Below are 25,423 nucleotides of genomic sequence, written 5' to 3'. Positions count from 1 at the left end.
GGTGAATCGTTTGGAAGCAGGTCAACATTCTGCCGGTCACCAGAAGTCAGTACACCACAGACAAAATTACGTCTAGCTTTACCTATTGCCGCCTGATCCATATCAAACAAATGCAACTTCCTCAACGTCCGTCACCGTATGTATGCACTTCCTCGCGACCTTTCATCGGAAATATTCGTGCGTCTTGGTGGGGAGGGGGGAGGGGCACCGTTAAATGTTTGAAAGGATATGGATTTACGTGACGACAGAACAGGGTCGAATACTAGCGTGGCGCGACATGATTCACAACTGCACCGACCCTATTGCTGGCTAATAAACAGATACATTGTGGACGCAGTTTGTAAAAACGCTCTACGGAGCAGAACACGGAAAGGTATGAAGTTGTGTTGAAAGTGCATATGCTCCCGCACTATCTTACTATATGTATATTTTCTATATATCATTCATGTATAATAACCCTGCTTTCATTCCCATTCGTGGGCGTATTTTCCATCTTAGTGACAGCTGATAACATCTGCAAAACAGAGCAATGCTTAGAAAATAGGTTTATTAAGAAATGCACGCGCGCTGAACAGACAGCTTCATCAGGTACAGTTCTCATCAACCCTGGGGACCACGTCTCGGTTGCATTTTCATCAATGAACATAACTGCTGAAACCTTCAAAGGAATCCCGTGATAGTTGACCTGCAGCGCGGAACCATTGATTGCAACACCTTAGTTGTACAAAGGCCTACGGCGCGGAACAACCAAACAAGGTTTGGGGTCTGCTTCTTTTACTGTTTTATGAACCTTAACTGACATAAACAAGTGATCAGTGACGTCAATTGTTATAAGCGATGATTTGGGAACTAATGATACATGGCTGCACACCATGACATTGAAATAAAATTTGGTTTTATTCATCTACGCGACTCTGGATGGGTGACAGGTGTGTGTTACCATTACTCCAGACTTCCGGTTGGTTTCAAAGTGGCGGTCACCGTTCCCAATGCAGCAAGCCGATCGTCCCCGGCCACCCGATACCGGCCGGTCGGGTCACGGCGTGCCGCCGTCCGTAATCCGTCAAGGTTTAAACTCAATTTGGCGACCTATCTGGAAGAGATCCCATCTATTTATTTGTAATCCGAACCGCAATAAATTGTTCTTCAGCTGCATATTGATTTAAAGAAAATCGATAGCGTCATGTTTTTCAAGAAAATGAGATAATAAAGTAAAAACTAAGCCACTTTCTACACCAAGGTGTTTTGGAACACTACACTCACCAATGTTTTAGAAAAAAAATAGATGTTAAGCTTTCTGGTGTTCTTTTCTCAATCGGTTGATATGCTCCGCAGCCTTTTTTGCCAGGGAATTTGAAAAATATGGCTCGTAACATCATCGCGTTTTTTCGTCTGCTCGTAGTTTCTTGCTTTGTGCCAGACAACCTGCGGCAACCGCAGCCGGCCGTGAGAAGTTGAGTCCCCCCCCCCCCCTGGAATTTCCAACTTCCAGACGTCGGGCAAGAAAAAGAAAGATATCGATGTGAATGTCTCGTCTAATCAATAAGAATGCACAACGGTTTTTTACCTAACGTCAAATGTAAGTTCACAAAAGGTCACGGAATCCAAAAATAGTTATGATAGATGCGGTTAAAAAATATGCCAATGCGTAAAGACGAATATTAAAGGCACAGAGGTGAACATTTAGACTGCGGGTGGCCCATTCCGCCCATCTTTGTTCCCCAAAAGGATCAGGTCAGGTCAGGTCGCCGTTCAAAATTGGTCTACCAGTAGTATACAGGAACAATATTTTTGTTTTTTCACAAGGTGCTTCTAAGCTTGTTTAGCAGGCGTGCCCTGCGGGAAAAAAGCTTGTGTAGCACATCACAAATCGTCAAGCCAAATCTTGATGGCGACGAAAACGGTCAGTGTTCTAGAGAGATTTGTAAACAGAAATGACTCTAAAACTACTCATTGATGCCGCTGCAATCCCATCCGTTTGGCTCTGGGTCTAGATTCTCGTGTTTCTCATGGTGCTTCGCAACTGGCGATTTCTGTGGGACGAAATCAAAGGCGAATCCAAGGGGAAGGAGACAACCGGGCCATGCTTCCTAAGATGGTCAGAGTCCTGCAGGAAATGACATCTCGATAATCTAGGCTCCGAATAAATCATGGTATTTCTCCACCAGGACACCATTTCACTTTTTACTCACAAGCTGGCGCTGGTGACCTAAGACGGCGTTTTGCATTTGCCCTCGGGGGTGAAATACGTCAGCCCTTACATCTACGATAACGTGGTCGCAAACACTGCTTAACCCAGGGATGTGCATTCCTTTTGAGTTGGGGGAAAGCGTCCCGGCCCCCAGCGTTAAGAAAGAAGCAGGGGCGTGCAACATGTAGTAGCCCTCAAGCGCACGTGCCCTTCTTACCAAATCCATGGCATGCATCAACGTGTACGTGACTAAACGGTGACAGCTACAAATTCCAGCGAAACACATCAGAGCTAGTCTGAGCCCAATACTCACAATCTATTGCCTTCATGTTAAATCAATTTGACAATCGGTAGTCGCATGAACAGCGCGATTCGGTTACTTGGAGCCCTTCATTAGCTGTCATGAGAAAGTCCGACCTCTCCTCCAGTCGGCTGGTTAGCTCTCCGAACATAGCAATGACAGTGGCCTTTGCCTATATCCATGGGTGTCGATTCCTCAAAATGATTGGGGAGCCAAAGTCGTCGAAGTCGCCATGAGCTGACGGGGACGATAACCCTTCGTGGATTTCATCCACTTAGGTTTTGCTTATCAATTATATATATACATATTCCACGCATTCTAGTTTTTAGAGGTACCCATGGCAATCAAATGCGAACGTCAAACAGTTCGCATTAACTTCCTATGAATGCACTTGTTTTGTGAACCTGAAATGACACAGTTGCATTTGTCCCCTGGATACCAAAATGGACATCTCATCCCATTTACCATTAAGATCGTTTGCATTTACTTAAGTCATTTGTTGCGTATTCATTTATGTATTCTTAAGAGAAGAGTACCCATAATATATGTGGCTATCACAACCAGCTTGTCACCCAGGTTCTCCACATGGCTAACTTTCCTGCATGAAACATGTGCATTTCAGGTAATGTAAAACAAAACATTAGCGTCTCCCCCACGCATTTTTCCATAACACGATCTCCAACCTTCCCCAAATGCGCTTAAGCAGTTGCCCTCATATTGAGAATGCCGCTTCTCCGTTCGTTTGAATAAACACGCATTGCGAGCCCGCTGCACTTCTATGGGACACTGCTCGAAGCTGTTATGCCTCCGAACGGAAAGCGAACCTCGCTAGCTTCAGTTCAAACGTGTTGCAAATGAAACGCCCGTCGCGTCAATGTCACGCTCAAGGTAGGATGATTGTAGCAGCGTTGCTAATTGAGCTAGCTATTCAGTGGTCATGCCATTATACTTCCGAACGCACGTTCGGTACCCAGTGAGCTCACCCACGCAGGTCACTCACCCAGGCCCACGCCTAGTCGCAGTCCCAGGCCCAGACCCAGCCGCAGTCCCAGCCGCAGTACCGTGCCCAGACGCAGCCGCAGCCGCAGCCGCAGCCGCAGCCCAGCCCTGTGGTGCACTATCTAGCGCCGCGCTGATCACGTTATGCATGCAGCGACGGCGACTGTAGCTAAGGGGGATTTGGTTGCGGGGGTGCGGGAACTATGTTCAGGGGGAGGGGGCAAAATGCCAAGATGGACCCTCTAAGATTAGGAAGTGGACCGCCAAAGTCCAGAATGGACTTTCTGGGAGTTAGAATGGAGTTAAGCTCTTGAAACAAATAATGAGCCTTCTGCCGGTCCTAATGAGCCATCTGCAGGCCAGAATGAGCCCTCTTAAGGCGAGAGTAGCCCCTTTAAAGCCCAGCATGGATCCTCCTCAGGTCAAAATGGGCCCCCATGGTCCATAATGGACCATCTTCAGATCAAAATGGGCCTCTACAGGCCAGAATGAACATCTATAAGGCAGAATGGGTCACTTTCATTGTCGGAGTTGCTCTCATTTGGTCAGAAAGGACCATAAATAGCCTAGAATGAGACCTTGACAGACCAGAATGGACGTGTGCACGCCCCCCCCCCCCCCCAGCTTCCAAGTAATGGGGAGCCTGTACCCACTGCCCCTTCTCCCCGGCCTGGTTGCCGCGTCCCTGTTTGGGTGTCATCAGCCCTCTGGAGGTGGTGTTTGCCCCGGGAGCCTGTGTTGTTCAAAATCAACTCACGTTGTATTTTTATCATGTCCTGACTCGTGGCGGCCCCGTTCCGTTTTGCCTATGTGTCTACATTACCCAGGTGTACCAGCCATGTCACTTCCGTGCTCGACATGCGAAATTATTGTGTGTGTCGACCCTGTGTGTACAGCAGCAGGTGCTGGAGCGCGGGTAAAACACTTCTGGGTTTTGGAAGCCTTACAGAACATTTTTACCTGCCGTGGAATTTTCGTGTGTGTCAGAATAAATAACCATATAGGGCAGCCTTGCACAGGGCCTTGCAAGGAATGGAGTTTTTCCCGACGTATAAACGCCCTGTACTTTGATAGCATGGCCCTGTTGGTACGTTGGTGATCATGCGTTGATCCATCGCACACTTAGGCAACGGAATATGACGATGGTTCCATCATCCTGCACACACTTGGATAGGAGTTAGGTAATTCGATGTTCCGTGGTGATTGTTTTAAGTGTGAAATGGCTTACATGGCATTGGCTCCTGGCAGTGGCTGATCCAAAGGAAGTTATTTTTGATTACCATCGTCCTCCCAAAATTGCTCCGGTATAGCCCATGCTTCTAACGATGGATGGGGCGTCGACGAGATGCTTGGGACAGTGTCAATGCCTGGTATGTGGGGGAGGGAAAATGTTGCTTGACCACTTGTTTCATGCTTACCTGATTCACTGAGTGATTTAGTTTATGATTGATGTGAATTGAACTATCAGAATGTGATTGAGTTCAATCAAGGATTTTATCCAAACATTGCGAAATAATACTGGTTTGGATTGCACTGAGATGGCATGTACTCTGTGATGCCTTTGACTCTGTTTTTTTCAGGTCACAAAATGATCACAATGAAGGAGCCAGACAGGATGATGATATGAGTGTTGACTCTATTGCTCAACCAGTGCCACTCAAGACATCCCCTACTGAAGGGGATGATGCTCAGATGACTTCCATCCCGGTGCCACATGACATGGGTAAGTGAATCCCTTGCCTGCTAAGTGAAACCTTACCAGGTTACGGCTGCTTTTTATATAGGTTCGTATAAGCAAACATAGTTGGTAGCGGAGCATATGCAAATTTCAGGTACTAGGCTTTGCAAGTATTGCAATGATTTACCAATTATGTATGCAGTATATCTAGTATAGTCTCCCACCCAGTGCAGCACATATTGTGACAAGCACAATCCACAAGATATGCCTCCAACACTTAAAATTTGATATTACTTTGCTAGCTGTTTAGCACCCTTAATGTCCATAATAATACACAAAATAATATAAATGTACAGACTTCCAAGATCATTACAATTGTATGATGGAACTTAAAGAGAATTCAGCACATTCAGTCTCAAAAGTGACCTCATGACCTGACAAATTAATGGTTTCAGCTTTGCATAATGTCAGTTCCAAACCTCTTTCTTCTGCAAATATTGCCACTTTTAGTTTGCATTCTAAAACATTTATAGTGTTGCTGAGTACAACCATCTAAATAGCCTTACTTTGGTTCAAAACCATACCTTTGCCATTTATTCTGGCATTCAGACATAACCAAGAGAGATGCTTGTGTACCAAGCTGTGTGCATCTCTAATGCACTGTCTGTCAAATCATAATCATGCAGATTTCTTTACGAATCAGTATCAGGGTTATCTGTTACATTAAATCCACCAAGCACAGTACCAGCTCTGTCTGCCCTGTAGGTCACGATATCTACAGCCAGATGCTATTTGGGGGATTGACGTTGCATCGATATGTGCTGACTGCCGCAGCATGTACGAAGATACAAAAGCGGTATGAAAATTACGAATCAAGTTCTGTTAATCCTGGAGTGAAACAAATTTGCCTCGAGCCTTTGTCCTCTGCCGCCGGTTCTGTCCGACCCTCGTGACGTCTGAGTAAATTAGGGGCGCGTTCGGCTCATCGCGGAGGATGTCCGGAATGTAAAATTCTCCGGAACGGCAATCGGCGCTGCCTGTAATTTCTCCGCAACGAGAGACAGTGCCAGATAAATTTCAGAGCATGGTCAATACGGAGAATCTTTCCGTCATGCCCAGCTTCGCCTGCTTGCAATACATGGTGCATGCGAGGCAAAATGGAGGATAATTACAGGACCTACCTACCGAGCGTGGGTGGAGAATCTCCGTGGATGATTAGATATCTTTTTAGATCTGTGGAGATTGGAGAGACATTTATTCGCCGGCAAAGTTTCTGGTCGGCCTAATACGCTTTAGGTGCCCAGTGACAGACCCTCGTGGGGCGCGCATGCACCGGCTTCAGCGGGCCTCAATGCAACTGAGCACGGGCGGCCGAGGCTGGAGCAATGGGGGGCGGGGGGGGGGGCTCTTCGAGCGTTACCGTCATGTAGAGCAATACAAATAAGGACGATTGACCACAATATCAGTCCTGCCCGGCCAACGGGTTGCAAAATATGACCTGATCTGCTACCGCGCTTACCGCAACAGTAAGCATCTTCTGAGTGCTCTGGCACCATTTCAGAGCATGGTCAATACGGATAATATTTTCGTCATGCCTGGCTTTGCGTATTTGCGATACACGGTGCATGCGAGGCGCATGGGGGGGGGGGGGGGGTCGGGGGAGGGTGTGTGTGTGTGTGATAATTATTACGCAAGTTATGCCCGATGGGTGTTCACAGACCGGGGCACGGCTATTGAGGTGGCAGAACATGTCGGCAATTTTGTGGCGACGTTGAACACAATCGTAAAAACTGATTCGTCCTTATTCAGCCAAGGAACAAATGCGGCTGTTTAAGGAAGCAGAGACTTCCATGTCGCTTGATGAAGCTGTGGCTGCCGGATATTTTGCCAATAATTTTTTTCTGCAGGATGTATGTCGCGCAAGGGTTGCCCTGGGATAAGTCCCAGCACGCCGCTCACCTATCCATAGCCCACCGTCTTGGTGAAGATGGAACGACGCAACACTTAAGTTTTGCATATCTGATTGCACTAAACATAATCCAGTAATTGTCTGCCTGTTTCTAAGTCATTTGATCGAAGACTTTCAAAGATTTAACCCAAATCTTTTGAATAAGTGGATTTCTGGGATCAGAGCACACGCTAAGCAGCACTTGTGTGAGCCCTAGCCTCTATTATCAGATCGTGGGACCCCACGCCAACGGCAGAATTTGGTTGCGAAAGTCTAACGTGCAGCAATGCTCAGCACAGTCCTTCCCGCCCTCTGACGTCACCCAAGCTCCGGCGCGGCGCGGCCGCCGGCCGCAGGGGATGGCTGTCAGGGAAAATACCGAGCGTCTAAAACGATCAAAAACCCAACCGCCACGGTTGGATGGATGGGAAGACAGGCGCTCTAACTAACGTAGCCATCGAGATGGACATCAGGATGATTCACCCCTGTAAAAAATAAAGCCCGGATCATCGTCATTGGGAGGTTCCAGCCGCATGTCTGGTATCAAAATGCATGGCTGTTGCTGTTCCCCCATGGGGTGACTGTGGAGCGCCAGAGTAGTTGTCGTGTACGTTGCATGCGATGGTCCTGCTCTGGCCAATGTGGGGAGCGTGGCCGTACAATCACTTACATCATTTCGATTGACTTTCTGTCATGGGTCATCAGTCCTGGAGTCTGGGAGGATATTGGGGCGAGGAGATTTGGCTGTCTTTATCTCTGTTGCTCACTTCATTTTGCGGCTGTCCTCATCCACTGCTCAATGCGTGCTGCTGGCGCTCGCGGTGAACTGGCGCGGCGTGCTGCCGGCGCTCGCAGTAAGCTGGCGCGGCGTGCTGCTGCCGGCGCTCGCAGTGAACTGGCGCTGCGGGCTGCTGGCGCTCGCAGCCAGCTGACGCTGCGTGCTGCCGGCGCTCGCGGTGAACTGGCGCTGCGTGCTGCCGGCGCTCGCGGTGAACTGGCGCGGCGTGCTGCCGGCGTTCGCGGTGAACTGGCGATGCGTGCTGCTGGCGCTCGCAGTAAGCTAGCGCTACGTGCTGCTGGGGCTGCTAGGTTTCCTTGGTCTGCTCCCGTTTCCCGCCGCCTGTGGCGATGGCATCCGGTCGTGGCATGTAGGGCCCGGCAAGACGTTTGATAGTTGAAGAGCTGTGTCTTCCAGCTGGGCACCGAGTCCCCAAACCAAGGCTGAGAAAACAGCAAGCGCGCTCAGCCAGGTCACGCACTTGTAGCGGGGTACCGGCAAGAGAACGAAGGAGCGCTAACGGCACCACCAGACAGGGAAGCGGTCATCAGGTCTGGCTCCTGTATTACTTGGCTCCCATCATCCGTGTCGTGGGAATACCTTAGCGTTTGAGTCACTTTTGTTCAAGATCCCCCAACACCGACGCGCCGTCTTGACCCAGCCTGACCCAGTCGTCGTGGCCCAGCCGAAAACACTGCGTGAAAGCCCTGCGGAGGCTGGAGGTCGTGCCAGCCACGGACCAAATCATCGGGAGCGACGGGGGGGGGGGGGGGGGTCGGCGGTAGGTGGCGCCACCGGCGAGGGCTGAGGTGTCTGGCACGCCGGGTCCGGCGCGTCCGGACTCAGCGGGGACGGCCGGCATGAGGCGTCTGCCCGGTCAGGCCGCGGACCGAGGAAGTCATCTCGTCTCGTGCTGGGTGCCGGTCGGCTCGGAGACGAGGCGACTGATCGGTGCGCTGATAGTGCAGCGGCGAGCGGCCATTGCACAGATGCACCGCCGGCCCGCTGCAGCGCCCGTGCGGGCTAAACGGCAAAGACCGGTGAGAGGTTCTCGGCGCGCGCGAGCGGCGCCCTACCTGCTCGGCCCCCAGCGAGAACCTCCGCACTGGGCGAGAACAGGCGATGTCCCGTCTAAGGTGGTGTGCGCTGACGAGGACGACTGCACTGGACCGAATCGGTCGGGGGTCCTAGCGGGCCCCACCGCGGCAGCCCAGCAGAGGCAGCGGCTGTGAGGTGCTGACAGTCCCCACTACTAAATTCGCGAGTTGGAAGGCCCGACCAGACCAACCTTTGACTCCGCTCCCACCATCTATCCAACAGCAGCGCTGCCACGGCCGGCGACCCGGCGGACCTGCCAGAGCGACTTGATGGAGAGGAAGGCGTGGGGCCTCGATCGCGCCGCTGCTGCGGGCACGTGGTGCGGCCCTCAGGTCACGTGCCGCCGCCACCCCTGGCTGACCAGGGCACGCCAAGACCGGCTCGGTCGGAGGCTGCCAAAGCCACTAAAGCCCACATGAAGCAGCTCGCACGTGATCTCGCTTGGCCCGTCTGCGAGCCGGGGCTTCAGCGGAAGATGAACGACCGACTATCTGCCGGCACGGTTGGGGCCTTTCCAGTCCAGCTGTCGGCGCTCTATCGATTTTCATCCGGCGCTGGCACGGGCAGTAATTGTGGCGAATAAGTTTTTGTGGTGCGTCTGGCAGGGAGGACTAAAAAAGGCAAGAGTCTGAGCGAGGGAACGAGTCAACCTTCATGCCCTGCATCGCTGCGTGATCGGGGCGACGAGTATCACTGAGACACGCGCGTGTCCTGGAGGCATCGATGCGACATGGCACTTAGCCGAGCACATTCAGTCTTTTCTCAGAGCCGTATGTTATTGGCGCGATGTGGGCTGCCCACGGTACAGAACGGATTTCAGTACATCGTTTGAATGGAGGGTGAAGCGGGGAAGGACCGGTAGGTTATTGCGAGCGTTTCGCCTTTGTATAACTTCGTATCGTCATGCTTGCCGACGGCATGATCCGGCGGACTGACCCAGCAAAGGAGGACGACGTATCATATAGTTAGCCACAAATGGGTGATTTGGTGTCATAACATAGAATATTCATGCGCCCAGATACATGCTGAGGCCGTGAGTCGTTACGATATCGCATAAAGGTCATATTCCGATCAAACTAGGTCTCGCCACGGGCTTAGTCAGCTACCTTCTCACGTGGTCCGAGCTTTCTTTTCGAGTCTGTGTGCGACTCTCACACATCGCCGGGCCCAACATTACAGACAGCAGCTGCACGAATGCCAATCGCCGGCTCCCAGACTTTCGTCGTGGCGCATGGGAGCACGGGTTACCTGTCCTACCGATCGCGCTGCCCTCTTGTGTCCATGATCGGTAGCATTAGTGGGGCATGACTGGTGACGTCAGAACAGTTTGTGTTGACCGACGCAGTTACAAAAGCACCAAGAGAGGTGTTTTGTTCGCTCCAAACCTCGCAGCATCCAGTCAGTGACGGTGAGCAGAGCTGTCTCCGTTGAACGAGATCACTGGAAGCCGTGCCGTGCGCTGGAGAACAGCTGGGTGAACACAGAGGGCATGTGCTACTGCCTGTCAGCAATGCGTTCAGTGATTTTTCTCAGGTGTGGTACGAGGTGCATGGCTCTAAGATTGGTTGGATCCTCTGGGAGAGTTGGATGCCGTGTAAATGGGCTGAACGGCCGTGAGTTTCGGCAGCTTAGGAACACGGCTGCTGCCGGCAGCCGTTGCAGACAATGCATAGTGCAACATGTGGTACAGGGCAAGGTTTTAAAGAATGACATGCACAGCACAGCCTAGCGCTGTGCGCCACGGTCTGTTGGCGCTGTGCCGATGGCGCTGTGCTGGCAGTGTTGTGCCGGTGGTCCTATGTGGTCTATCACTCACTCCAGAATAGTAAGGCTGAAATACTTCGCTCATTTGCATTCCTCGCCATTTTAAAAAAGTGACGGTTGTGGTAATGCCAGCGGCAGCGGGAGTCAGCGCGTGGCCACTGCACCCTGCGTCATGCGCGGGTATGCCTTCCGCCGCTAACCAGGTACCCATCTGATCCCGGGCAATTACATGTTCTCACAGCTGAGTTCAAGGGTGAGGTTCTTATATGCTGCAATGGGTTTCACGTGCACCGAACCACTGTCAGCAACATGGGACAGCAAGTACGCCCACGACGCCGAGGATGCTTTGGCGGCACCACTTGACACCGAGAAAATAATGTCGCACTCATCGAAAAAGTGTCGTACTCACAGCGGGCATGTACTTTCGAAATATTACGCTAGGAGACGCGCCGAAGTTATGGACTTTCAGCGTGCTTTCTCGAGCCTCGCAAACAACTTGCAAATGAAAGAGGTCTTCATGAGTTCTGCGTTTCCGTTTCTTTCAGCGCCTGGCTGATTGCTGGTGTTTAAAGTGCATGTCTTTACACTTCAATATAAGCTATTCAAAGAAATTCAAATTACGTTGAGAACTCTGCAAACCGCGTGAGAGCGCGCGACTGCCCGACCGACTACGCTAGTGCGAGAGCTTTGGCTGACATTCAGACGATTCTTGGATCAGAGCTTCGATTGTACAGTTTCGTGGGAGTGCCAGGGTCGTGACGAGGCTGCAGTGCAACGGCGCAGTGCCCGGCCTCCCACGAGCCGACCGGGGCCGGGCCACTCGAGTCGCGGCGCCGGCGAGCGGCTGCTCGGGTCGACGCCGCCGCTGCCGGCTCCGGCGGCGGTCTCGCGGGCCCGGCCACTTCATCTGGGCCCGGGCTGGTTTACGTTCCCCGCGACGGCCATCGCTTAGCCGGTGTCCTGGGGGGCCCGTGCCGGCGAGATGGCCGCCGCCGTCGTTGACAGCGTTCGATGGCGGGCCGCCGGCTGGAGCCGGGCGCAAGCGTGCCCTGCCGCCGCTCCATGGCCCTGTAATTGGTTGATTGTTGGGGCATCTGGCGCTCGTGCCGCGTGGTCGTGAAGCGGCCGTAGCACTGCGCCCTCCGGCCGGCTGTGTTCCGGTGTGGGTGCTCACGTGATACGCGCTCAGAAACGAGAAAGACCATCTAATAGTCCAAAAAATAACGTGGGCATGTTTGAACAGAGACGCTTTTGTGAACGACCTCACTTGGTCGTGGTCTCCATCTGAGACCATACAGTCCCTTTTAAAGACCATGTATAGTTTTTTGACACCAGCGCGTTCTTCGTAGAGAACTATGCATAATCCCTAATAACACCATCGCAGATTCTCCGAGAATGAGGAGATTCTTAAGCCGGGCCTGCTTGGCTTCTTGAAGCTTGAGGTGGGTCCCGAAGACTGGATACGTATGTGTATAGAGCCGCGCATTTCCTGAATTTAGCCAAATCTCTCACGCTTCCATATCCAAACCATCGGCGGAATATGCGGAGTTCTTCACTGATTGAACTCCACTGACTACAATGACTTAACAAAGTGTCCTCCTAAAACACCTTGGGAGTAAGATGTGGGGACAGTCAAGGACAACCGGTCTTCATCAGTTAGAACCAGTTAGCAAAACTTAGAAGTGACAGAGAAAGAGACGGCAGAAACTGGCAAAAACCAAAGTATACCAAACCATACTACGTTTTTGCATGTCGAACGTGGCAATTTGATGAGTTAATGATAATGTAAATAACATTTTGAATGTCACTAACGTTTAGTGTTTTAGTATGGTGGCCCTGCAAGGCATGATTAAGCTGATGTCTAAGGTAGACCACTGCTTACATCAATAAACTGTGGCAATTGTCAAAGCTTAAAGAGTGCGTCAGTTGACAGGTAACTGATACGTTTCCGCCTTACGGTAGACGTACATGGCAGATAAACATATCTCACGTCAAGTCCGTTAACTCCAGTTTCTAAAAGACCGTTTCACGTCGTCAAAAGCAGTAAAATTCATGTAATCTGCCCGAGCGGTGTCAGATAGTGTAGTGATAGCACAGTACGGTACGTGCTAGAACGCCACTGCTTTGTGGTATGGTAATGCGAGCCGCGAGTTTTGCCGTGTTGAAAAATGCGATTCAAAGACCCATAATGGCAACACTTTGTCACGTGTACATGCATGGATTTGATGTCCCCAACCGCTGTGAACGGCATAACACCCTACGGATATTCGGAGGTGTTGTTTGGCCACAGAACATCCACGAGAACGTCCCGCGGGTATCATGTTTATGCCAATAACATAATTGTTGGCGTGTCACGCAACGAGGCCCTTGGTTGCCGGCTACCGGCCAAACTGCATGCCCGCGTATTACCGGGTACACTCTGGGTGTACGACGTCACACCTTACAAGAGGCACACAACGTACAACGTACACTGCGACGTACGCTGTACCCCGTTGCGAATTGGCACCAGATGGGGAAACAAGCGCACCTATTAGACTGTGGCGATGCCAGGGCAATGAAATAAGCTTCAAATCATCGACAAATATGGCAAGTAAGGGCAAACCAGGCGTATTCGGTGCTTCTCAGTTTGCAGCGGATTACTGCGATCTTGTCTTTCCTGCGATCGTGTCAGTGCGCACCACTGCCCGGTCTTTCGCAACGCCTTCAGCGGGCGGCCGGCACCGGGCAAGGCCGTAAGTGGCACCGGTTAAGGGAAAATCAGCACCAGTTTGCCCCACTCATTACTTGCTAGCACCGACCTGATGCCTTTGAGACCGCCACGCGTCGAGATATGGGTCATGAGTGGACGCATGGACTTGGCAATGGAGACTGATCCTACCCTGAAAGCCTCCTCCGCCATGTTCTACTTCCAGAAGTTCCTCTTAGCTCTGATGGACTGGACGGCAAAAACTGGGCAACATTCTAGTTAGTGTCGCACGCGGGCGTCGCACCATGACAAAGCGCATGCAAAAAGCAGCCAGTAGCCAAAGCGGTCCACGCGGCGGCGACGCTCACGGTCGATTATGGTAATTCCTAGCGGGGAAACCGATTGGGTGAGAAAACAACTGGCTCGAACAGTGTCCGCTTTCGCCTGTGCATTCCGGGACTCAGAAAGTGCAGCTTGTGAACCTTTCGTGCTTTCCGCCGCCGCAGAGCCAGTGGCACGCCGCACGCTCAACAACATGGCGGAGAAGAACATGCGAACGAAAGCATGCGCATGGGCTTCACTTCCGTTTAATAAAAAAAAAACAGCTCCAAAAATTCAACTTGCGAAATCAGTTGCAACACAACCACACGCCCTAACACCGACTTACTAATCCGGCTTTGCCCATATCCTCATGTAGCGAACTGAACAAAGCAAGCAACTATTTTCATTCATGTGCCAAAACACCGGGGCCACCGCGGTCCCAGCGACGTCACGGGCGAATCGGCGGCTTCGATCGAGACCTGGGCTGAGCTGAGCTTCTTTGAAGCGATCCCTGCGGAACGGGCGTTGGAAGCCGTAGTGGGTGTAAGCACCCATTTATATACGCTGCGGATTCGAATATGAATTGCGTGCGACTTTTCGTCGTGAGAATCTTAATGTCCTCTCTTTACGCAGACTATTTTACAGCTTTGAATGCAAAGAGACAGTATTACAGGCGTCGAAAAGAGCTCACTTGAGAACTGCGAAAGCTGTCTGAAACTGGCTGAAACGGTCGCGCAGCTCCAGTTCCCCTCGCAAAATCTTTCATTGGAACTTCTCAAAACTGTTGTTGTGCCAAGTGTCTGTTATGTCCAGTTGTAACCCGGTGGGGTGGGGGAGGAGGGGGTTGTGCAATGCTGTACTGCCGTCATATGCTGGCTACGAGCGGCTGTGCCTCGATGTGGCGGGTCTGGTACGCGGCGCTGCCGCGTGTCGGCCGCAGAGTGGGGATTGTGATTTGGAGATTCGAGTTCGAAGAACTTCTTCCCGACCAGGTCTGAGGCGAAGTTATTGTCTCCGTTTGCGTATACGAAGTCACGTAAACATGAGGTTTGTGCACTGACACATTAGCATTTCTTGACAAAGTCGGCGTTCACGGATAGGGCTAAAACCAGTAGCAGATCCCGCTACCGGAAGCCGGAGTATTTTGCATTGTTTCGGTCAAGTCTTTTCGTGCCGTCCGAGTTTTGTCATTTTTCTCTAGTTAGTAGATGCATGGAGCATCAAGCCTGACACACAATCTGTAAATCCTCAAATTTTGTTCCTAATATTGCGTCACATATTGCGAAACGGATGAGTTAAGCATTAAGGGAATAGCAAAAATAAATATGAACAATGTCTGACTATTAAAACAAATTCTAGTTTTGCCTTGCCGCGTCTCAGTGGTAAAATGAGCGCTTCTCACTCTCTCTTGCGTAAGGAATATGTTACAGATGCCAACACAACTGCATCTCACACCGCTGTCCTTGATGCCTGATCCTTTCCGTTCCAGGCCCTGGTCGCTTGAGCCTTATCCTGCCCAAGCTCATCTACGCCATCGACTAACTTCCGGGGCGTCCACTGGAGGTTTAAATGTTATTCCTGTCACGGAATGCTGACCTGCCAATAGGCATAGCCTTGCAACATAGGAAATCAAGGCAGTGTTCATAAGGGGCGTCGTAATTGTCCGATCCGGCAGGAAGCGGTGCTTTGGTGTGGATTTCCTCCGAACGGATTTCAAGACAATGTGTCGAAGACATTACCACTAGTAGTACCACTGAACGGTTACGTGTCTGGTTTTGTTCGGCAGGAGACCGTATTGCGGAGGTTTTGCCGCAGATGTGCAACAACGAACGTTGCAAGTGGTGGAAGCGCACTGGCACGTGCTAGCATGCGTCCCATCGCGTAAATCTTGCTTGCGGCTTCGCGTGCACTGGTCTGCTGGTCCGCCGCATGCAGGGGGCGTGCTCTGATTTCGCTCTGTTGTCGTGGCGACAGTGTCCGTAATGAAGACATGGCTGCACAGGATCTGCGTTGGATACATAACACTGCTGATGCAGTCCGGGCTTGTCTCCTTACAGGTTATTGATCAATAACGATGAGAAGTATGTGGGTTCTGAATAGTGTTAGCACGCACTCGCGCGGGTGTTTATTTGACGCCTGCCTTGTCCTTACTGGTTAATGCGGGTAATGATGTAAGGTTCCGCCTACATGCACACTTGACGCTGCGTTCTACTTCCGAACGGAACCTGTTCCCAGCTGTAACGCTATTGAGCATGAATAAACGATGACCTCGGGCTTGGTGTTCGTTGAACTTTAACACCACGGGCCGCTTATTGTGCCGTGGCAACAAAAGAAAACCTCAAAACGACTGCATGATCCATGTATGCAGCTATTCACAACTACACTAAGATGTTAAAACCTAGGTCTGCGAGACATCATGACAGACATGAGGACATCTCGCTATCGATGCTTTGGGCCTTTTAACATTACACTGGCGATGCCCTGAAAGGCACAATGCACGAATCTTCACTTGCAAAACAGACTGCACACAGTGCAGACTGCAGAAGACGTATTGACACATTTGTCTATTTCACCTTGTTTGCAGATGGGAATAATGTGCGTTCTATTCCCGTCTAGGAAATGACCTAGAAAATGACGTGCAATGTGTGAATGACAATCCTCTTCCAGGTCCTGTTAACATTGCGCAGTAAATTTCACCAAAACCCCGTAAGATGCGTTACCATTTTTCTGTTTTGCTTTTTAAGAACGATGCAACTTTTCATTGAAGCTCTATTTCAAGCAGAATTTACAACTCAAAAGCTAAGGATGATAAGCAAACATCGGGAGCTCATTCTTTCCTGTACGAAGTCCAGAGTACAAATTTATTAGGGTCGAGTTCCCTGCCAAAGTGTTAAGATTCCAGCAGTGTCCGGCCGTCCCACGCGCGCCGGTGTTGGCGGGCCGGGACTGGGCGGCGCCCCCGCCGGCTTCTCCCGAGCAGCTGTGGTCGCGTGCGGCGAGCTACGCAAATAACGCTTAATCGCTCGCCCGTCATCGATTGTCCCCCACCGTGGCACGACACCCGCAGTTGATTACGCCCGGAGGGGGCTAATTTACAGATAGCCGGCGGCACTGCGGAAGCACGAGGTAGGCCTCTGCTTACCACCGCTCGTATGCAGATGATCCGCCGTTTTTGCCGCAGACATTGATTGTTTGCGTGTGACCACTCGCACGCGACGCAGAGGGGTCGATGCGGGCGTGCGCGCGATGACGCTCATCGCAGACACGCTGGTCGTAGTTGGCGCACCTGTGCTTCTCCCCCCACCACTAGCACCAGCCCGCTCGGTTTAGCTACGCGACTGCTGTTACCAGTGGGTGCGCTGTGATGCGTGTTTCGCAGCGTCGCCGCTGTGTACCTCAGCTCTTTCGAGCAGTGGCGTGAGTCGTGCCCGACGCTTCGGGACGTTGCGCCGCGTCCATTTGCAAGCTGATTTATCAGTATCGCGTGAACTCAGCCACGATGGATGCGGCACGCTCCGTGATGGATGGGTGCTGTTTGAAGACTAACCGAGTTGATGCGAGCGTGCTGGTCAGCAGGCCAGGAGGGGGGGGGGGGGGGGGGCAGGTTGCGGCAAGGAGTGGCTGTCGCCATGGCTGACAAGCCAGTCATGTGGTTAGCGCCGGTCGCGCTCGACGGGTCACACGATGCGCAGTTATTGCCCGGAGGGTAGAGGGCGGCCTGGGGCGACGACTGCTGGCACGGGCTGCGCCGCTGCTGGCTGTGCTCCAAGAATCATTATGCGTACGCTTAGTTTATGACTACTAAATCTGCATAACGCTCTGCCGATAACTGCACTGTCATTTGTTTGGCTGCCAGTGGGCTTGGTTATAAAACTGTTCAACAGAATTGTAGAGGGTTGGTAATTCTTCTTCATGAGGTTTTCTGATGTGGCGCCCGGATTTTGAGCGATGTTAGCCCTCAATAGCTGTCATTTTCGACACCATCTCTAATTTCGTACGGCTGCACCACGCCCGCCCGTCGGCGAGCTTGACGGATATTAAGCTAACTGTCCAGCGCTGACCTCCGTCGGCGGGCTCGCCTCAGCATGAGGACTACCCTCTCCATACATCACAGCGGGACCTTGCCGACCCACAGTCTCACGGGACCCAGTGCGGCTCCGTGAAGCCGAAGCCGCCGCCGTGAGACTGAACCGCCCCGGTCACAGCGTGGCGGCCTTTTCGAGATCAAGCGCCGCGTCGTCATCGCCAGCCTCGCGTCCATCTGTCGGTCGCCGGCCAAGGCGGCGGTCGTGGGAACGGCTGCGGCATTCCAAGCTCGCCGGCCGGCTGTCGCGGTCGTGGGCGGCGCGAATCGCTCAGTGTCGCGCCGACGCGGCATCGCGACGCCCGAAGCGCGCGCCGCATTATGGATCACCGTTGGCACGCGCCGGCCCGTGGCCGTTAGGAGCGCGCCTCGTACATCAGCCGCGCCTTGCGGCCTCTGAGCCGGGCGACGCGCTGGGTCGATGGGCCGTGTGCCCTGCGTCACCGGCCGCCGCTCGTTACCGTTGCCAGCCGCGCGCGGCCACGTGCTGCCGACCGTCGCCGCCGACGCGCGGCGCGTGAGCAGCTCGGCTCGTCTTGAGACGACGGACGGCGAGCCGCGACGTCGACGACGCCGGGCGGTACCGCCGCCGCCGCCGCCGGCTGTGTGTGGACGCGGCGCTCTGTCTCCCCCGTCTCCCCGTCTCCCCGTCTCCTGCCGAGTCGGCCGGACGGAGCTGTGCAGCGGGCTCAGTATGACCGCGCAGTGCCCAGCCGAGGGAGCTCGCAGCACCGCTCTGCCGCGCGGCCATGTGGCCCGGTGACGGCGCCGGTCGCCCCGCGGCCGCCGGCCCGGTGCGTGCGTCGGCGGTGGGCCGGCGCCGCCGCGCCGCTGCCGCCAGTGGCCGACGTGTCGCCTCCGTCGGCGCGGCTCCGCCGTCGGTAGCGATGAAGCGGCGCGGCAGTGGGCTGCGGTTCCGCCGCTTCGGCCGGCGCGGCGCCCCTGCCAGAGGAGGTGAGCGACGGCCCAGCCGCGGCGGCACGGGCTGGGTCTCCCTCTACCGATTTCGCCTGACGTCAGGGTCCACTCTGTCGCGTGTGCCACTGTCACCACCTTGGCCACCGGTGCCGGCAGACACCCTTCTATCAATGGCAGTGGCAGCAAATGCTCCAGCGTCGTCCGTGAAGGCGTCGTCTTTGTAGCACGTGACCGCCCATCCTCCCTTGCCCTCCGTAACGGCGTACCCCCTTTCATCGCCCGTGGCGATGGGCCCGTCCCATTTTTTCCCAGACCCATTTTTCCCAGACCCATTTTCATCGCCCGTGGCCCGTCTTTCGCCTGAGGCGGCGCGGCTCTGTGTGCCCCATGATGACGCTCTCCCTTTGCCGCCCGTGGCCACTCATCCACCCGTTACCATCGGTTGATGCCACGCTCTCTGCTCGCCGTGGGCCACCCATCCTCCCGTTCACCATCGGCGATGCCCACGCTCTCTGCCTGCCGTGGCCACCCATGACCCTCCCGTGCCATCGGTGATGCCACGCTCTCTGCCGTCCCGTGGCCACTCATCCTCCCGTACCATCGGTTGGATGCCACGCTCTCTGCCCGCCCGTGGCCACTCAGTCCTCCCGTTGCCATCCGGTGATGCCACGCTCTTGCGCAGCCCGTTGGGCCAGCTCATCCTCTCCCCGTGCCATCGGTGATGCCACGCTCTCTGATGCCGTCGTGGCCACTCCGCCCGTGGCCACCCATCCTCCCGTGCCATCGGTGATGCCACGCTCTCTGCCGTCCGTGGCCACCCATCCTCCCGTGCCATCGGTGATGCCACGCTCTCTGCCGTCCGTGGCCACTCATCCTCCCGTGCCATCGGTGATGCCACGCTCTCTGCCGCACGTGATCACACGTCCAGTTCTGTTGGCCGTGGCACCCGGGGGGATCGGCTTGGCTCGCCAGAGCGTGAAATCGGACGGAATGAGTCGGGATCGGGAGAGTCTGATGCGCTTTCCTTCGTAATGTGCTTATGTTGCGCTCGTGGATATTGGCGAGCCTAGCTAAGTCCAGCGAGGGTGGTCGGTTTGTTCAGCTGGCGGAGTATAGGCGCCGGGGTGGTGAGTGACATCGCGCAGTGCGGACCAAATTAATCCTACGCTGTTGCAATTCGATCGGTCATTATTACGCTTCGCGGCACAGTTTGCAGGACATATCGGTTGATGTTTCACAATAACTCGAGTGCGCACTTACTGTTGATCGAGGTGGTTGTAAGTATGATATTTAACGATTGAAGCTCGTGTAATACTACCGGAGAGTTGTCATGTGGATCCATAATACCCAAAGGTTATTGTGATAGTTTCATTCCTCCAACCAGCCATTCCATTGGACACAATGTAATGCAATGGGACCGTGTGGTGCTCCATGAGCATTCCTTTTGCAAGAACGCACAGAATGCACAGAACCCTTCTCCGAATGAAGCGAGGAACGTTCGTGGAAATCACATGGGTAGGTGAACTTTTTTGCTTACAATTGTGGCGTGAAATTTATTTTGAGGTCACCTCAGCCTGCGTGACGTCTGCATCCGAATGCGAAACGATGTGCTGATAATATGCCTCGCAAACCAACGTCCCTTGTGGTACCATGACGTTTTTCAAGGTAAGGGTTTGAGCATGTGGGACAGCATTTGTGGATACCATCTACGCCCCGCTGAAATATCAATGATGCGTTTGGCTGAAAAATGGATAGTTATACTTCATCGGCTTTGTCGGTTTTTTTCTCAGTAATCCAACCCGACACGCAACTTCTGCACGTCATGACGTAGCGACTGCCAATACTGAACCCGCAGCAGTGCCTCTCTGGCGACTTTTATTTGCCACAACTCCCACTATAGACAGCGAGCCGGCGATAAGGGTCGTTAGGACGGGCTGTTGCGTCTCCGCGGGCCGCCCGTCCCAATGTTACAGCGCTGCCGTCCTCCCGTCGTGACGGCCGACGACTGGGGGGGGGGGGGGGGGGGGGGGGGAGGGCGGGTTAGCGGCCGAGATGGCCTCGCGTCGGACCCACGGCTTGGTCGGATGCAACTCCCCTCGGCCAGTCATGGCCGTTTCAGGGCTATGGGATGAAGGAGAGTGGGTAGTGGTGGGGCAGGACCACACGCATGTGGGTGGCCTCCGCTACCAAGAGCACCCTCTTCGGGGTATGGTGGGCTCAGGCGGAACCCTCGCCAGCGGGCACCGGCGGTCAGTCATGGCTGATGCACGCGTAAAGTGTGAGCGAAATAGAACGACGTTAGGCGTCAGGCCAGCCCCAGCCGCACCAGCACGCCTCTGTGGCGCGTGGAGCTGTGGTGCTAGGTTTCTGAGCGCATCCTCCGCTTCAGTGTGGTGGTGTTCTCGGCACCAAAACGAGCTCTGTGTCTGGCTGAGACCGTGTTTCCGCTACCAGAGCGTGTTCTGCATCTGGATGAGGCCGCGTTACCGCGTTCCGGGAGTAATCTGTGTCATGATAGGGCTGTATACTCGCGATCAGAGTGGCTCCGTGTCAGAGGAGATCGCATCCCTCTATTCAGACGTGTCCTGTGTCATGTTGTCATATACCGCGGTCAGAGCGTGTTATACGTCTGATACGGTTACCCATTCGATTAAGAGCACGTGTGTCTGTGTGTTGTGAGTCTGTCTCTGTGAGTGTTGCCTGTCTGTGTCTGGGTGAGGCCCAATTCCCGAATAAAAGCTCGCTCTGTGCGCGGACGATTTCACATTCCGTGGTCGGAGAATGCTCTATTTCTGAGTGAGATCACGTCCTGGCTATCAGAGGTGTGCAGCTGATGCCCCCGTCACATTGTTTCCGTGTTCGAGTAAGCGTTACAGTGCCTTGATCCGGACAGATAACCCGTTGAAGCGTGACGCGGCCAAGCCGAGACCAAGCGTATGTTTGATTGGGAAGCAAGTGGGATGGGACATCACGGAGGACCTGCCTTACAGGCAGGAGAGTTTGAGCACGCCGGTCACTATTAGACAAAGGCGTCTTCCGACTCTCCGATACAAATCTGGGAAGGACCAGGCTGCGTCCAAGCGGACCCGGATTTAGACTTTGTGTGACGTCATAACAAACGTCTCCCGAACACGGGTGGGCATTCGGTCGATCTAAGACGACCGCGGCTGGAAAGTTTGTAACGTGGGTGTGCGAGGTTAATGAATGTGCCCGCAGTCACATGGATTATGTAAGGGCTGTCGGGCGCTGTGAATGTATGGCCATATATCGTCGTGATGTGGCTGAAACACACAATGTGCTTTTTAAGCCGCAGGCTTGGAACTACTCAAATGACAAAGGAGTTCTCTGTTCGTGACGTCACGCAAGGCATGCGTCGTCCAGGCGTAATCGACTGCATCCCAGATGCCCCATCAAAGCCAGTCGAACGACACATCTCAGATGGTGCATGGACTGTTGTGACAGAGGCCTTCGCTGAAGTGTGTCCAATAACTGGTTCATCACATGTGGATGTCACGTCACTGACCAGTGATTGGCCGCCAGCCGAAGCTGATCCCGCCGAAAGGCTCTCAACCTCGATCAGGTAGTTTTCCTGACGTCATCCCAATATGGCAGCTCGCATGGATGGCGGCAAGCTGCAGTCGCAGCGCACACATTTGGCAGCGCCGCATCACCGGCACCAAATGGCCTCGTTTGGGCCGCGCCACCATGGTCTCCCGCGCTCTGGCTAAAATTGTCTTTTCTAGCGTTCGCCAAGTTCTTTCATCATGGTGTCGTGGTGCTGGGCCCCGCCACGGATCAAAAGTAAAGGGAAGCGGAGGCAAAGAGGCGCACACATTTGGAAGCGCAGGGGCTCGTGATCCTTCCGTAACGAATTCGGGGATTCCTGGAGACTGAGGAATCGAAATGAGCGTAACAAAAGAGAGCCTAATTGCACGTTAGTCACGACCCACTACAGCAAATGAAAACGCGGTATCAGACAGACCTAGGGAAAGACAAACAAACGTCATGGAAAGACAAGCATACATCATTAAATTATTTGTTGCTGCCATTTACGGGGCCCACGAGCACTCCTATTGGGGATGGTGGGAAGGTCAGCCCCCCTGCTGGTGAAAACCCCGCAGGATTTTCGCCAATCATGGTTGTGCGCAACCAAGGTGGCGCACGCTGAAGGATATCACAATTTAAAAAAAATCCACGCACCACCTCAGTCATGGCGTTACTTTGCAAAATATGGGGTAGTTGCTCCACCTTTCTCTCCCTGTGGTAGATCCTGTGCTTTGATGGTTCATGCTGTCTCTCCGTCTGGCTTTTGACATATCTGGCCTCCAACCTCCAACTGCGCTCAGCGTTACTGAGACTGCGCCGAGTATCCCGCAATCAAGACCAGGGTGTACCGTTGTTCAGACCACTCGAGTCATTGCGCCATCAGAGCTCTCTCTCGCACCTAGGTTAGGAGTGTCATGGTGTCGTCAGAGCACTCTCGTACCTAGATTAGGAGTCACAGCGCCATCAGAGCACTCCCGCACCTAGATTAGGAGTCACTACGCCATCAGAACTATCTCGTACTTAGGTTAGGAGTCGTAGCGCCATCAGAGCACTCTCGCATCTAGGTTAGGAGTGTCATAGCGCCATCGGAGCACTCTCGTACCTTGGTTGGCAGTCATTGCACCATCAGAGCACTCTCGTACCTAGCTTAACAATCATGCGCGCCACCAGAGTACCGTCATACCTAGACTAGAGGTCACTAGATTTTACTGCATTAGGCGAGACTTTTACGGAGTCATACGTGGCATTCAGAGCATACCGCTACCTGGGCGAAGGGCCCCCAAGCGTGGCCGCGTCTGCGGAAATCCGGCTCGGCCGTCGCTGCGCGGACGGGCGCCGGTGCCCGGCCGCGGCCGAATCTGGCTCGGCGGCAGCCAATGAAATGATTGCCGCGCGGACCGGCCCGATGCGCCAGCCCACTGAGTTATTCACGATCGCCGGGACGCCTGTGCGGCCTGGATTATTCAGCATCCATCCGGCGCCGCGCCGTTCCGGGCGTGCTGTTCCGCCCGCGGGCGTAATCGATGCCGTGTGCTCCATTGGCCAGGCATCAGCGCCACCCGCCATTGTGCCGACCACCATATACAGGAGGTCTACCTGCAGGCAGACACCTGGCGAGCGCCGCGTGCAAACACGTGACGTCACGGGCGGCGCCGGGACAAGGCGCGAGGGAGGCGCCGCCGCGAGGTGGAGGAGCGAGGACTACCTCGTCGTTCAGACAGTCAGTGTCACAGGAGCAGCCGTGTCGTCTCGTGAGGCGAAGTGGTCACCTCCTTAGTCAGACAGTCGGCGCCACAGGAGCAGCCGTGTCCCCCCGCGAGGTGAGATAGTCACCTCGCTCAGATAGTCAGCGTCACAGGAGCAGCCGTGTCCTCCCGCGAGGTGAAGTAGTCACCTCCTCGGTCAGACAGTCAGCGTCGCAGGAGCAGCCGTGTCCTTGTTCTCGACGCTCTTGGTAGGGCTCGATGTAGGCGTTGTTGCCGCACAAGCGTGCCGCAGTGCATCTGCGCGAATTGCTGTCGGTCGCCGCGCGGTGCAGTCAGTCGCCGCGCGGTGCAGTCAGTCGCCGCGCGGTGCGGTCGGTCGCCGCGCGGTGCTGTCGGTCGCCATGCGGTGCGGTCAGTCGCCGCGCGGTGCGGTCGGTCGCCGCGCGGTGCAGTCGGTCGCCGCGCGGTGCAGTCAGTCACCGCGCGGTGCAGTCAGTCGCCGCGCGGTGCAGTCAGTCGCCGCGTGGTGCGGTCGGTCGCCGGGCGGTGCAGTCGGTCGCCGCGTGGAATAGTCGGCCCAATGCGGGCGGGTCCGTAGGCGCGAAGGCGGATGACTCGCTATCGCGAGCACGCAACTCGACGACAACGGATCCGTCATCATCGCCTTCGGGTGATTTATATAACCATCAATAGTCTAACCCTGTTTAACAGATCAGGTTCGTCTGGGGTCAGGTGGTACCTGAGCCTAATGGCTCGAAGAAATGGTGCCTCTAAGCTGTCTCTGACTGATTTGGTTTTTGTTGTTGTGTGAGCTATGCTGAACTGACCAAGCACCTCTCGCTGCAGGAGAGGCTGGATAATCTGTTCATTGACCAGTGCGTTCAACTCTGGAGTTTGGTCTCTGTCGGTAACGTACTGGGTAGTTTTCCGACGCCTGTCACGTTCGCTGTTGTCTGGATGTTTCTGAGCCCGTTTTGCTTCGGCATAAGGGTGACTGAAATGTCGACCGATGTAGATATATCTGTGGTTTATCGCTTGTCAGGGTTTTCAGGTGTTCTCATATCGGGCGTCGTTTGGGTGTTCGTTAAAACGGTGGTAAACATTCGTATTGCTTACGCGATGCACGATAAATGTAACGAGCGTAAGTCAGCGTATACAGGAGAAGGGCTTGAAAAACAAGCATTAAACAGCGGTTTTGCGAGCTTTTGGTGTGAGAAATATTCCAAACCTTAACATACTTCAAGAACGCTCGCGAAAAAGATTGACGATGTAGGGAATGCCGAACAATAGCTTTTGGTAACAGATGTGTTCCATACTCTGGCAGTCGCTTAATACAGGAAATATTCGGTTTAAAATGATGAGAACGTATTCTTACAGGTATTTCAAAACACTTTAACACAGTTCC

At 53.8% G+C, this 25,423-nt stretch overlaps 1 long non-coding RNA gene across 1 annotated transcript; it reads left to right on the top strand.

Moving 5' to 3' along the window:
- The first annotated feature begins 4,357 nt into the window (after positions 1 to 4,357).
- LOC119099918 (uncharacterized) lies at positions 4,358 to 16,038 on the top strand. The gene is made up of 3 exons (XR_005094437.1): positions 4,358 to 4,672; positions 5,072 to 5,214; positions 15,254 to 16,038. It is a non-coding gene; the product is annotated as an uncharacterized LOC119099918 (long non-coding RNA).
- Positions 16,039 to 25,423: the final 9,385 nt, after the last annotated feature.

Source organism: Pollicipes pollicipes, unplaced genomic scaffold (genome assembly GCF_011947565.3).
Source record: "Pollicipes pollicipes isolate AB1234 unplaced genomic scaffold, Ppol_2.1 Scaffold_4881;HRSCAF=5763_pilon_pilon_pilon, whole genome shotgun sequence".
Classification (NCBI taxonomy): Eukaryota; Metazoa; Arthropoda; class Thecostraca; order Pollicipedomorpha; family Pollicipedidae; genus Pollicipes; species Pollicipes pollicipes.
Note: the sequence above shows the minus strand (reverse complement) of the source record. Positions and strands in the feature narration are given on the sequence as shown.